This window comes from Zingiber officinale, chromosome 7B (assembly GCF_018446385.1).
Source record: "Zingiber officinale cultivar Zhangliang chromosome 7B, Zo_v1.1, whole genome shotgun sequence".
In the NCBI taxonomy this organism is placed as follows: Eukaryota; Viridiplantae; Streptophyta; class Magnoliopsida; order Zingiberales; family Zingiberaceae; genus Zingiber; species Zingiber officinale.
The window spans coordinates 110407959-110423663 of NC_055999.1; the positions used below are offsets into that span (position 1 = coordinate 110407959).

The following is a 15705-nucleotide window of genomic DNA, read 5'->3' on the forward strand; positions in this document are numbered from 1 at the left end:
GCAAAATTCATACCTACGACCAAAAATATAAGAAATATCAATTATTGATATCAAAATCGAAATAAAATCGCATAAATCAACTAAATTTTTTTTTCACCCTCAAACCATCTGAATTCTCAATTTAGGGCTATAATCAAGCTCAAAACTTCTTAAAGAAAAATCATAATCTCAAGTTGAATGGTAGTCGATGATGGTGAACAAGTTCACACAGCTCTGACGTGAAACCAGAGCCGACGACTCATCTCAAAGTTGCATAATACTTCAAAAATTTGATACCAAACTGGCAATAGAAAGCTTAGGTTGTGACTTTTCCGAATATGTAATCAATTCCGAATTCTGATGATCGATGGTGACATAGTCGATGGTGAAAATAGCGGCAAGATTTTTTAGATGAATCAGAGAAGATTTGGCTGAGAGAAAAAAATGGTAAACTCAGTCAGCCTCATTGACTAATCCTGAGAGTGATCGGCTCGGTTCAACGAAATTTTCTCACTGACCATCAGGATAAATCGGGAAACACTCACGACAGCCAGTCCAGAAGCGTAGCATCCTTTTGGTTGCGCGTCCTATTTGGAGGAAAAATTATTACAAATAAATTATAGTTGGGATTGAATCGTGAGTATCTTAGTGATAATTTAGATGTCCTAAAAAATTTAGTTGGAATATATATATATATATATATATATATATATATATATATATATATATATATTTATTTATTTTGAGTTGAGAGGTAAGAAATACAGGTCAAGGAGTAAAAAAAATGGGATCCAGTCATCTCAAATAGATATTATTATTATTATTATTATTATTAGATAAAATATATATATTTATTTATAGACAACCCAAATTAGACTAAGAAAATAAAAAACAAACTTATTAAAATGACTATTTGAACCTAAACAGTCCAAATTTTGTTTTTAAAAAATAAAGATATGCATTAACTAAACAAGTTTTAAGGAGGATAAAGAAGAGCTTGTTTGATGAGTATTGATTTATGTAATAATTTACCAAAGTTCCTATATCGACCTAAAAACAAAAAACAATAAATCCAAAGTGACGGATAAGAAACTTGAAAACTATTATTCAGTTTGAGAGTTCCATTTTAAACTGTAAAGTGGGGTTCTCACAATATGACTATACAAATTTTAAAGAATATAAACTCTAAAAATCAAATAAAACATCCTCAATAAATCTTGAAATGTCTTGTGACCAAGTAAAATACCAAAATAACAAACCATAAAACCTTTTAAATTTTTATATTAATATTTGATGGATCGCTTATGCCCTATGTACTTAGGACCATCGATGATATAAAGAATGGATTACGTTAGAATCTATATATTTTCTTTATTTAATTATAAAAAAATATAGACAAACGGATTTTAAATTCAACCACATCAAATTTAGTTCATTTTCTTATCCACTCAAATGGACAATAAGAAGTTAAATGTGTGAACTTGACAAAATGGGTATTAATTAATCAAAACTATATTTTTCATATAAATTTACGCCAAGTTTTAATCAATCATATTAAATGACGTATTGTGAATAAAGACAATACGTCAGCAGAGAATATTTCAGAAACACTCCTAGATATTTTTTGATATTTCATAAAAAAGACGCCTCAGGGAGCATTTTTCATGATAAAATATTAACGGTCCTTTTCATAAAATCACATGAGAAGCCCTAAAAATTATAAATTCTGCCGCGCTGTTCCATTATTCCGGAGTTAGGGCACGGCGCATCTACCCTTGTTCCGGTCATCATCGACGCTCGTGGCTATTTCTCCTCCTCCTCCTCCTCCTCCTGCGCTTTTCCATTCTTCTCCATCCAGTAATCTTCTTATTTTCCTTCTCTAGCTTTTTTCTAGCTTCATCTCTCCTGTATCAGCTTTTCGTCGCACGACTTCCTGGAAGCCTCGAGAAGAAGTAAGCACACCTAATTCATCACTAGAATCAAGTAATTTAATTTAGTGATAACAATGATCAGTGTGTGAGTAAACATGTTAAATTGATAAGGTATGATGAATTCCCTAGGGAGCTATCTGGAAGCTAAACTAAAACAATTCTGTGTGAACAGAAGCAATAGTTCATTTTATAGTTTGTTTAACTGGTCTTGTATCATATCTAGGCTCGTTTCTTGAAATTTCAACAGTAGCTTGCTTTGTTATGCGTTGCATTTTGATTTTGAAGAAAATTCAATTTCCTATTCTCGTTTGTTTTGTTTAAATTTAGTATATTTTAGGTTTGTTCTTCTCATTAGGTTTATAGCTGCTACAGATTGTACATGGTTTTCCATTTAGAATAGTTTGATTATGTTATTCTTGCTATTTGTATGGAATGCGAGAAGCTATGAGTTGTAATTTGCTCGTGTTAAGCGATTGCTATGTCGGCCTCATCTGGCTTATATTGCATCATAATTTTATAGGAAAATTGTATATTTGTTTCTTAATTTTCTTTTACATTATTAAATGTATATTGTATATACAAATTCAAGAAAGTATGGTGTTCAATCAACTGAGGCTGCTTTAATTAATGGACTCAATCATTTCAATGTCTAGTTGACATGTGGTTTGACCAATTGCCTAGTTGACATGTGGTTTGACCATTGCCCATTGGTTTGACACATGAACCAATGACCCAAGCTCAACAGGGTTGATGTCCTATTTGGTTTTGATAACTATGCTAATTTCCTTATTAAAACAATATTTCTAATATATTGTGCTATTATAATCACATGCGTTCAATGTTATCAGACTATGTATCACTAATTATCTTAGTAAATTTTGAATTGTAAGTCATGTGGAATATGACTTGGCCATTCACTCTTGGTGCTGGGGCAGGGCCATCAGCAGTATTTTCTCGAGTAGTTTTGAATCGCTACTGCCATTCACGACTGGTGCTGGAGAGAGAGAGTCTTGTATATGTTTCTGTATCTTGTATCTCTTTTTTTTATCTCTTTGTTGTATCTTGTATCTTTTGTGTTGTTTTGGGCCGTCTGACTTCCATAATCCGCGATAGCGACGTGGAAAGATCGGTTTAATGTACGGGACTCTAGCCCTCACTCGACAACTAGATAATCAAGTGCAATCTCACCTAAGGACAGACTCGTTCTCTAACCATTCAATCCTATAGTGAAGTGAACCGAGGGCCGAGGGTCTCGTACCTCGTCCCTCTCCCTCTAAGCTGGTCGAGTGTATTTGATTATATCTGATCCCGTGGGTTGCCCAAGAAGAGTGTTTTTCCGCCGCTGTTCTAAACAATAAATGACCAAAGACAGATAAAGGACCAACGACGATCTATTTTGAGTTGGAGGCGCAGAGTAGGAGGTCATTGAAGTAGAGGCAGAATCGAATGATAACGAGAGAGAGAATGAGACAAAGCGGGAGAGCACTTAGACATTGCACTTTGAGTACGGGGAAGTCTGCAGGGAGGAATTCCTCCGGGCGTATTACTGCTTTTCACCGAGGGGGTGGATCGAAGCGATTGCTGCGAAAAATTGACCTGAAACGAAGCACATCGTCTATTGGCATTGTAGAAAGGATTGAATATGACCCTAATCGTTCTTCTCGGATCGCTCTAGTACGATGGATCGAGGGGGTGCAGCTACTGAGCCAGAGGAAATGCTACACGGGAATGTTAGGTTCAGTTGAATATTTGGAAGGTTTCTTTACTTTTGAAAATTAAAAAGAGCATGGATATACAAGGGAAGCTTCTTATTGGTGCCACCTACAATGCGGATCATTGAGCTCCACTCTGGAATGTAGAAGTCATCTTAGAATCCATCGCCTAGTTTCATGTTACACAAGCATCATGTGCCTAGCCCCTAATAGAGGTGGTAAAGGGTTGACTAGATTTTACATGGCCTAGACCCAATCAGTCTGCTTAGGTGACATGTGAGGCCAGGGCTAGCACTAACCAACATAGGCCATGTAGGGCACGATTTGTGATGTTAGGATTCAACATCCTGCCTGAGCTTGAGTGTCCAAGCCAAACCATTTTTATGTTAAAAATAAAAAAAATACAAATTTAAAAATTTTAAAAAATTAGGCTATTTTTTAAAATCAGAAAATACTGTATTTATTAAGAAAATTGGAAAAAAATTATAAAAGGTAGTTTTTTTTTTAAAATAAGGAAAATAGATAAACATATTAAAAACTCAAATTTTATTAATTAAATGGTTATAATGTTACAATTTACATCCTTGTTTTAACTTTATCACCATAAAAATAATGGAATATAATTTATGCATTTACATGTATATTTCATCTTAAGATTAACATTCTCAAGAACATAAATATTTATGTTTGTGGTCTAAAATCCATTTTTCGACCTTCCATTCGGGTTGATTATGCACCTTCCTTCGGAGGATTTAAATTAACATAGTTCTATCTTATACTTACCATACCCAAGCAGTGATGATGAGGCAAAGGTTGGGTCATGCTTGGTTTGGCCATACTGTATCACCTGTATTATTTTTGTCGGGTCTAAATTTGAACTTGTAGACACTCCTTTACATTTAATCAACCCTTCAAGAATAAACATAATATATCTTCCTTCAAGCATTGTCTTTTCTTGTCTAAGTGCTTGTAACCTGCACTTAAACAAGATTCAAACACTACTATAGACATGAAAATTGTCAGTGTATCACAAGCAATAACAATTAAAATATGGTACATAGATGCACAGTTTCCTTACCATTCTAATACGTTTAAGTCAACAAAGTTTTTAAAATTATTCAAAGAACCTAGGTAGAAATTGAGTTCATGTATCTCAGTGTGAAGTACAATGTCTAAGTTTGCACTTGGTTGTTTCTGACAACAACGACAACCACAACCAAGCCTTTTCTCACTAGGTGGGGTCGGCTGTATGAATCCTTTTACGTCATTGAGCTCTATCTCCTATTATATTATCATCTATATTTAAATAAATTTTATCTTGTTTTATTGTTACTAACCTAGTCTTTTTTGGTCTTCCTCTTCCTCGCTTGATAGGTATGTTTATCATAGTTTCACATTGCCTAACTGGAGCATTTATTGGTCGTCTAAGTACATGTCTGTACCATCTTAAACGTGTCTCTTGGAGTTTTTCCTCAATAGATGCAACTCCGACTTTCTCTTTAATGCTCTTATTTCTTATTTTGTCCATCCTCGTATGTCCACACATCCACCTTAACATCTTCATCTCTGCAACTCTCATCTTCTGCTCATGTGCTCGAGTCATAACCCAACATTCAGCTCCATATAACATAGCAGGTCTAACTGCGGTTTTATAGAACTTACCTTTAAGTTACTTTACGGTCTCATAAAACACTCGACGCTCCCCTCCATGTCACCCATCCTGCTTGTATTCTATGTAAGACATCTCTCTCAATCCCTCCGTTATTTTGCAAAAATGATCCTAAATATTTAAATCTCTCTGTTCCGGGCAACTCTTTCTCTCCTATCTTAACAATTGCTTCATTACTTCTAATATTGCTAAACTTAAATTCCATATATTCTGTCTTTAATCTACTAAGATTAAAACCTTTCCCTTCTAGTATTTCCCTCCAAGATTCTAGTTTAGCATTTACTCCTTCACGTGTCTCATCTACCAAAATAATATCATCTGCAAACAACATGCACCACGATATTGTGTCTTGAATGTGCGCAGTTAGTTCGTCCATAATTAGTGTAAAAAGATAGAGACTTAGAGCTGATTCTTGATGTAACCTTATCTTTATTGGAAATGCTTTAATTACTCCGCTTTACTCTAGTCGTCACATTCTCATACATATCCTTAATTAGTTCAATATATGTTACACTAACACCTCTCTTTTCTAAAATTCTCCATATAATTTCTCTTGGGACTCTATCATAAGCTTTTTCTAAGTTAATGAATACCATGTGCAGATCTTGTTTTTGCTTCCGATATTTTTTCAATTAATTGTCTAAGAAGATGTATAGCTTCTATTGTCGACCTTCCAGGCATGAACCCAAATTGATTTTCTGTCACTGTGGTCTCCTTAATCTTTTTCCTATTACTTTTTCCCAAAGTTTCATAGTATGACTCATTAGTTTAATACCTCTATAGTTTGCACAATTTTATACATCTCCCTTGTTCTTATATAAGGAAACTAGAGTACTTATCCTCCATTGATCAGACATTTTTTTCGTTTTCAATATCATGTTAAATAATTTTGTAAGCCATTCAATACCTTGTTTCCCTAAGCACTTCCATACCTCTATCGGAATATCATCTGATCTAACAACTTTTCCATTATGCATCTCATTTAAAGTTTGTTTTACTTCTGAAGTTTGAATTCTACGATAAAAATTAAAATTTCTATACTTATTTGACCTACTTAAATTACCTAAGTTAAGTTGGTCACCTAAACCTTTATTAAAAAATTGATGAAAATACCTCTTCCACCGCTCTTTTATTTCTCCATCGTTTACTAATACCCTATTACATTCATCTTTAATACATTTTATTTGGCTAAAATCTCTTGTTTTCCTTTCTCTCACTTTAGCTATTCTATAAATGTCTCTTTCCCCTTCTTTTGTATCCAATTTTTGATATAACCGTTCAAAAGTTTCATTTTTTGCTTCACTCACTACTTTCTTACCTTCTTTCTTGGCTATTGTATATTTTTTTAGGTTTTTCTCGTTCTTACAAATATATAATTCTTTATAAGTTATTCGTTTTTCCTTTACTTTCTCTTGTACTTTCTCATTCCACTACCAAGATTCTTTACTTAGTGGTGCATGTCCCTTTGACTCACCAAGTACACTTTTAGCTACTATTTCCAACTTTGATACCATCTTATCCCATGCTGTATTAGAGTCATCGTATATTTCACCTAATACTTGTACTTCTTCCTTCTCCTTAAATATATTTTGCTTCTCATCCTTTAACTTCCACTACTTAATTTTAGGAATTGTATATATTTTCTTTCTATTGATACTATGTTTGAGGCGTATATCCAACACTACTACCCTATGTTGGGTAGTTAAGTTTTTTCCAGGGATGACTTTGCAATCTTTACAAACCTTTCTATCCTTCTTCCTAACCATAAGAAAATCAATTTGCGATTTATTATTTCCACTTTTGAATGTGACTAAGTGTTCTTCTCTTTTCTTAAAAAACGTATTAGCTAATATAAGGTCATATGCTATCGCAAAATCTAATATAGTTTTCCCTTCCTCATTCGTCTTTCCAAACCCATAACTCCCATGTACTCTTTCATATTCCTTATTTTTCACTCCGACATGCTCATTTAGATCTCCTCCTATTAAAATCATTTCATTTGGTGGAATATTTTGTAATATTTCATCTAAGTCTTCCCAAAACTTTGATTTGGTAGCTTCATCTAATCCTACTTGTGGTACATATACGCTAATTATGTTCATAGTTTCTTTCGTCACTATTATCTTAAGGGCTATAATTCTATCCCCTTTTCTAATTACTCCTACAACTTCATCCTTGTGGTTGTTTCCGACATGTATGTATATATTTTAAATAAAATACTCATTGGGGATTATGCATAAAGCATCAGGTATGAAGTTAGATTATATACAACGGATCTAAAAGGTTACTTGCATTTTCAACCTATAACTAATCACTTATTGATCAAATACCCCTAAGCTAGCCCTTTTTTATTCAAAATAGGGTATTTTGGCCTTTTGGGGATTCCAACCATTCAAAATACCTCTGGCTTTAGAATTGGACCAGTCTAACATGAGAACCATGCCTAACCTGGTTTTGTGCTAGGTTAGGCACAACCTATTTTTGACCCGTGCTTTGCCTAACCCACGGACTAGGTTGGGCTCCACAAGGCACATCACAACCCTTATTGGGTCGTGCTGGGCGTGGGCTAGATTGAGCTAGGCCACAAGTGACGTGCTAGATGACCGCCTCTAGGTTCTGCATTGATTGCAAGGCCTTCTATTTGGTCATTTTTTGGGACAAAACTAGTATGAAGGCAGCCTTCACACAAAACAATCCGAAGGCCCCTTTTACAACCGTTAGTTTTGAGCAATTTAAGTAGAATTAATCTTGGTCATTGATCAACTAACAGTTGAAATTGATTTCCCTTAAATTTGCTCAGGGACATTGTTTGTGAAATGGGATTTATACTAGCTTTTCTTATTTTGGTAGCATGAGGCCTTTCCTTGATATCAACATTCAAGTTTGTGATAGTTTGCATGCTTACACTTTGCTTAAATTCACTGCCCTTTCCTTTGATCTCTTTCTTTACACATTCTCCACTCCTTTAGAAACTGCCACGAGATCATTTAATTTGAGAAAGATTGGCTGGTTTGTGTTATAACTTGGTCAGTTTCTGCTAATTCTAGCTCTTAAAATGTGAGATGGACTTGGCCTTTTGACCTAGCAAATTTTGGGTGGTAACTCAATTACTGGAGCAAATTTGGTTGGTTTTTTTGCTAATTCTCATGGGACTTGTCCGATCTGTATATGTATATCCATACTAGCACTCAAGAGTGTTTTGAAGGGTTTTCCTGTTGTAGCACAAAACAAAGTGTATTATTTATTGGATTCCTTTGGCCTAATCAGTGTTATAAAGATTTATTTGTTTGCCTTAGTTTTTTTTTCGGTCTCACAACAGATAAGGCTTTGCTGTTATGGTTCCTCATATGGAACAAAGAAGATTTGTTCACTAAGAAAAGAAGGTTTCCTTGCGCTGCAAGAGTTTTCCTCTTGTAGCACAAAAATAAGAAAATTATTCTGTTGGACTCTTTTTGTGTTACTAGTTTTATAAAGATATGTTTATTCAATTTCTTATTTGTCTGCTTTAATCTCTTTAGGTTCCACAATGGATATTTCCTTGGAAGATGGGATAAGGTTATGTTCTCTTATGTGGAAGAAAGAAGTTCTACTCACTAAGAAAAGGAGGTTTGTTGTCCACTTATTTTCTTCCATTCGTTATCTAATTGTGTCTATGTCTTGATGAGTAGCATAGCTACCTGGTTTTTAACATTTGCTGAGAATGTGAAGGAATTTGATCGGGAAGCTCTAAAACTTTTGGTTTCTTAATATGGGTTGAGCTATACAGTATCAGTTGAATAAAGACTAAAGAATTCTCTGTATTGTTACATATTGATTTCTGTTTGTTGTTAAATTTAGGCAAGACATTGTGTAGGTAGGGTTGGGAATATCTAGGAGAAGTTTTGGGTTTTTGATTCTACAATATGTTTGTGATTGCATGTTAGCTTAATCAAAGAAATTCAAAAGCAATCTTCACTTGCAGAAAATTCTTTAATCTTTTCTGGATGACATTCCATAGTATTTTTAAGGTTATAAAATTCTCCTTATAAGAAATGAGTCAATGACGGAACACTTTGTGCAGGTTACTTATGGGATCAGAAACAACAACTTCAACAGAGGGGAGTAGAAAGAAGTTGAAAAACCTGATTTCTACAGGCTTGTAAGTGCACAGTACGATGCCTCTTTCCTTCTTTCCTCTCCTCTATTTTCTCTTCCTACGTACCTTTCTATCCTTCCATGTTAACAGTTGAGTGGCTAACTATTTAACCAGGTTTTTGCATTTTTTATGAATTCAGACATCCACTTTTAGACTCTTCTAGAGGCATATTTGGGGGCAACACTAGGGATCTTAAGGTATCTCATGGATAGTGGCATAGTATAATTTTGGTCATATGTATGTTGTAGATATTCAGGTGTAGCTTATACATGATCACTTGCTGATAAATGATGATCCATATGACTATTGTGTGTTTTCTGTGGTGTTACCCAGTCAAGTGGAGAGGTAGAGTTACATAGATACATGGGAATTAATTTTGAATCAGTATTATACTCATCACCTCCGTTGATCAACTATTTGACGCTCTCACTAAAATCATGTAAGTTACTGGAATTTTGTCCATTTGTAATGATGTTACAGAACATAATATCATCTATCTTGAAGGTGTGAAATTATGCATATATCAGTAGGTGTATAAGCAGGGACCTAGATGAAAATAAATTGAGTAATGCCCTTGTCTTTCTATTTTAATTCACATTTTAAACGAAAATAAACCTATGAAGTTTTGGATTCTATCTTCAAAAATCCTTGAAGGTACAGCTGTAAGCAGGCAATGAGAAGTTATGGTTTTACTACTTTTAATGTCCTTAATTCATGTTTATTGTGCTATTTAGCTAGCTAAGGCTTCTCCAATTCAGATGCAATTTGATGAAAGATAATAAAGTTCATGTCATTGAGCTTTGCCGTGCATGAGAAATCGCATAGCTGATGGGTCCTGATAAGTGATAACTTTCCTTTTTACAAACTTTTGTCTTTTTTTGCAAATTGCACAAAATCATTATGTTTACACGAATGGATATACATTACAAAAACTAAAGGAATACCCTAGTCTAGAAACCTAGCGCCCATTAAATTGAAACCAAGTGAGCAGGGCAAAGAATCACTTATTTCACATGTGCCACTCAATGCTAACTGTGTATCTCCTATAGTGGGGCATACATATTGTTGGTGTGTCAGCCTCCGTGGTTTTGATGCTTGACAATATACATGTGTTTGGTCCAGTTTGACCAAAGCAAATCAAGGTGATTGGATGGTTGGCAAGGGAAAGTTTAGACAGGTCAAGGATGGTCGAATGTCTAGCAAGTGGCAAGTTTGAGTAGGTAGAAGTCTTGGAGGAGTGAACTCCGAGCAAGAGGTAAAACAGAGAGTAGACAAATGCAACCGGACAAAGCTGAACCACTTCGAACTGGATTTGACTTGGGTCGAACCGAACCCAAAGTGGTCGAGTCGTGGTCTCGGGCTCGAAATCATCGGGCCGGGTACCTGTTGATCCAACTCCGAGTTAGAAACCGTAATCGGTCCGACCCCCGGTTCTAGATCATAAAAATCATTGGTTTGGCCTGTCGATTCAATTTTTTTTATACGAATGAAAATTTATTTAAAACTTTGATATTGCCAAGACTTAAACCTTGGTCTCTTGAGAGAGAGTCTAGTATCCTAACCAAGCAATAACATATTGACATTTTTATATGTTAGTTAATTATTTAATAACTAATTAATAATTTCCTTTTACTATATCATTAGTCTTAATAATTGAAAAAAAGGAAGAAAGCAAAAAAATAATTTCTTTTTTAATGTTTGTTTATATTAGTGTGATTTAAAAGCGGGAATGAATGAGTAAAAGTAATTCCGATCGTTAGACGGTTCTTATCGATGGTTGTGATCGTTGGGGGAGAGGAGAATTTTTATTTTTTTTAAACGGTTCTTACTAATAGCGATTCAAGATACTCTTATAAAATCATAAGGGATACATAGGCAACTTAAATAAGTGCGTTTTTTTTATGAATTTACAATTTAAATTTTTTTAATATAATAATCTTGAACTGTGGCAAACCATGACAAATCATGAATTGACAGTTCTGAGCCGTAACCGTCTTGGACAGTTAAAATTAAGGGTCAACCTAGGAATCGTTGAATCGTCGGTTTTGAATTGTCAAACCGTTGGTTCTGAACCATCGAACTGTTAGTTCTGAACCATGGTGGAGTCTAGTCTGGTTTGGTCGATTGGAAAACCGATTCAGTCGATCGGAAAACCAATCTGGTCAATTGGATGGGTTTGGCTGACTGGGTGTGGGTTTGAATCCGGTTCGGCGATGTGACTTGGTTTAGTGGATCGAAAAGGTTCTGGTTGAGTAATAAACCTGTTAACGATGAGATCCCGTGGCTTGGTCCAGATCGCAATGAACTCAATCGTGAGGATCAAGTTTGATCAGGTCTGGTCAACCAAATGAGGTTTATAGGCCCTTCGATCAAGGCCTATAAAAGAGCCTCGAGATCAATTCTTCGACTCTGTGCTCAAAGAAAAGACAAGGCTATGCTCGTCGATCGAGGAAGCGCCAGGAGGAGTACGAGGCGCTCAGGGCTTCAGGATCGGCCGTCGACAAGTATGTGTGTATTTCTTATACGTGCTTTATTATTTATTTCTTATTTGCGCTTTATACAAAAGTGTAGGAGGTTTCTCCGCCTTCGGAAAAGTTACGGAAAGGAGATACGCTAGTGGACAAACGCCTCCTCCTCCTCTTGTATATAGGCATTGGAGTACCAACCCTGGGGTTGGGAACCAAGTAAAACCTCGATGTTGTCTTTGTGCATATACTTTTGTTTTGATCTATATAGAGTGTAAACTTTGATAATAAGTAAAAGGGTGACTCAACTACCAAGAATTCATCCTCATTTTATTCTTCATCTCTCTCTATCCTTTTTTCTTTGGTCCACTTAATTCATCATGGTTAGGGCTGAATATTCAGTTAAAACCGAATTAGCCGAAAGTGAACAAACCGATTTTTTTTGAATTAACCGAACCGATAAAATGTTAGTCAATTCGGTTTTCATTAATTGAACTTCCGAATAATGAGAAGATCTTAAACCCAGATGTTTGTGATTAACTTACATACGATGAGAAGAGGATGAAATTGAGCATACAAGAAAATGCTAACCAAGTAAAATTCTCATTCCAAAATATCAAAATTTCAGTTTTGATCAAAACAAGGAGGCGGGCACAAAACATTTTTTTCTCTAAGAAAATATATGAATAAGAACAAAGACATTGATCAAGCAAGCACAAATAATTTCTTCTGACCAAATAATAACGTGAGGGGAGGGGAGAATGAGATTAGGGTTTGGGAAGATGGAAGGAAGAGAAGTGGACATGACAACACCTAATCTGGCGCTGCCCTACCAGGAGGATTCTTGGGTCGAGGGGGAGACGTCAGTGTTGGTCAACTGCCTGGGGCAGAAGTATTGAGGGCGGCTAGAGAAATGGAGAGGAGGGGAGTCGGGAGAGGAGAAGCATTGGTGTCGTTGACGCCGTCAACTCCATGCTGTAGGAGGGGAGGGTGGCTTCGACTTCGAAAGGCGAGAGCGACAGAGGTTGTCGGCAAGAGCGATGGAGAGGAGGGGAGGGCGGTGAGAGCGACGGAGAGGAGGGGAGTCGGGAGAGGAGATGAGGGGAGTCATGAGAAATGAGTCATGGGAAGTAGGAAATTAGGGATTTTAAAGTGTTTGGTTTGGTTCTCTTTGTTCGAATAAGAAAATTTAAATTCGAACCCGAACTGAATAATCCAAATTAATCAATTTTTTTATAAAAAAACTAAAATTCTGAAATAACCAAACTGAATTGTAAAGTTCGGTCGGTTTGTTCGGTTTTTGAACTTTTGCTCACCCCTAAGCATGACTCCTTGTCAAATCCTCAGTGCTGCTAGTCACACTGCGAAGCCATTTTTGATTTTTTGCTTGATCAATCTGATCACCGTACCTGCCACTGGATGGGATGTTTCGTGCTCATTTGCTCTACCTTTCACTTCACGCAAAATGTGGAAAAAATAGTAGGCAAGGGAGGAGTGTACCAATGGTGCTGATGACTACCAGAACATTAATTTTTAAAAGTTTTAGATATTTCTAAAAATTTATTTTGTAGATCTATTTATGTGAATAAGTTATTTAAAACATTTTAAAGTAATTGTGTTATTTCAGATTGTAGGGATGTTTTGAAGCTTGTTTTAGTTAATTTGTTTTTTTTCTTAATTTGTAATTTGATTCATTTTCTAGTTTGAGTGAGTCCTGATTATTGCTTTCCTGAAATGTTTAGTTTATTTTCAATTTTGTTTGGATTGATTTTTTTTTTAAAGTACTCCAATTTTCATTTACCCTTTGCCTAGTAATATTTCTCTTTGTGAGATTTCATTCTCAATGAGAGTTAGTTTATTTAAAATATGAGATATTTACTCCTTGTGCAACGTCAACATTGTTCCATTTTTTTGTGTGAATTTTGGTGCTACATCAAGTCTACTCCCCTGTCCCATCCATTTTACTTTCATGAAATTTGATTTATTTTAAATTTGACTTAATTAAAAAAGGATAGTCGACCTAAAAGGGAAGCCTAAATTGAGTCCAAAATTAATCCTATTTTATAAGATCCTTATTCATAGTTATCAAGCCTGACGTTGACCTGTAGGCTGTAGCTTTGGGTCATTGCTCATTGGTTTGCCACTTAGACTACTGGTGGGCGAGTCAATTAATCAGATTGCATATCCACTTGAACTTTGAGTAGGTTGAGGCTATTGGTCCAACCAGTTTAATGCATGAGAAAATTGTCATGTGTTTTGTATACAACTGTGAGTTTTATCATTCTTTGCTTATATATATGGTTAAAGCTTCAGTTTCCTCTTCAGAAAGAAAGTAATCAACTTGACACCAATACACCCAATTCTCACAGAATGACAATAGACTCTACTACACACTGAAAGTTCACCTACAAGAAGCAGAGGTGCAAATCCTAATAGAGAGTTTCACACACAAATGGATGACAAATAACACAATCAAAGAAACAAAAAAAACCTAAAAAGAGAAGGACAAGAATTGATCAAAGAAAAGATTCACATGGCAGTAAAGACAATTGAATAAATTATAAAATTGCAACAGAGAAAAGGAATGGAAGGAAAGGAACTTTTCTCTTCTAGGTGACACTGAGTAGGTCATCTGTCAGCTCAATCCTTGTGCTTATATCTGTTCACCAACTCCAATTCGTCTGGGCCAATCGCCAACACCAAGCAGCTGTCAGTAAGGTTGACAGAGCTGCCAACTAAGGCTTTTTGATTCTGCTTTTGGCATCCTATGGAAGTTTCATGTTGGTTTACTTCTTAGAATTTAATTTATTTATTATTCTAAATTAACATAGTTTGTGATCATTTGAATATGGTATTGTGAGTTTTGATGAAAGTTGGTTAACAAAGCTATGCTATTTTTTTTTTTAAATTTTTGTTTGTATTTTTTTATATACTCAGTAAAATTCAAGAGAGTTTTTACAAACCAATGATCATTTCGTGTTGTTGCTGCAGGTATTTGCCAGAATCATATATTAGGAATGCTGAAGTAAGTTTTATTTTCTCTTCATTCACTAGTAAATCTCAGCTGTTTAATGTAGCATCGTTAATTATGTTTGTACATGCCATTAATAATTATGTAGCATTTCATTGCTATATAAAGCTTTAGTTAATGAAATTATTAAAAGTAATAGGAATATTGGTCTAAATATCTAGTCTAATGTTTATATTTGGTATAATTAGTTAGACCTAGAGACACTAGTACCTTATATACACTAGGTAAGGTATTAAATGGGTAGAAGGGGAGCCTTGGCGCAAGGGTAAAGTTGTTGCCATATGACCAAAAGGTCACGGGTTCGAATCCTGGAAACAACCTCTTGCAAAAAGCAGAGTAAGGCTACGTACAATGAATTCTTCCCGGGACCCCGTATGGCGGGAGCTTCGTGCACCGGGGTGTCCTTTTTTTTTAAGGTATTAAATGGGTTCACATGGTGAGTGATGTCTAGTGGTGGTGGTGGGTTGCTATCTAACAATTCCACCTGCGTGCTTTTCTAGATATCACAATCTCTATATGTGTGAACAGGTGTGAGATAAGCTACTGCGATCATACAAAATTAAAAGATTTGATTTTAAAAAAATGAAAAGGAAAACTAAACTATGCAGAAAAATATAATTTAGACACGTCTTTCTAGTAATAACTGTATTATACATGCTTCAATTGCTAATGGGAAAAGTTGCAGAAAAAGGAGAGACATTCGAATTTCTCTATTTTACTATATACTAATACATGCTCTCATCCTCCAAAAATTTATGGCTCAGTATAACCTTAATATTTTCC

The 15705-nt window shown here is 35.2% G+C and overlaps 1 long non-coding RNA gene across 1 annotated transcript; it reads left to right on the forward strand.

Moving 5' to 3' along the window:
* Positions 1 to 1741: 1741 nt before the first annotated feature.
* On the forward strand, positions 1742 to 12990 carry LOC122006891. The gene is made up of 4 exons (XR_006118790.1): positions 1742 to 1931; positions 8810 to 8897; positions 9352 to 11930; positions 11993 to 12990. It is a non-coding gene; the product is annotated as an uncharacterized LOC122006891 (long non-coding RNA).
* The last annotated feature ends 2715 nt before the right edge of the window (positions 12991 to 15705 follow it).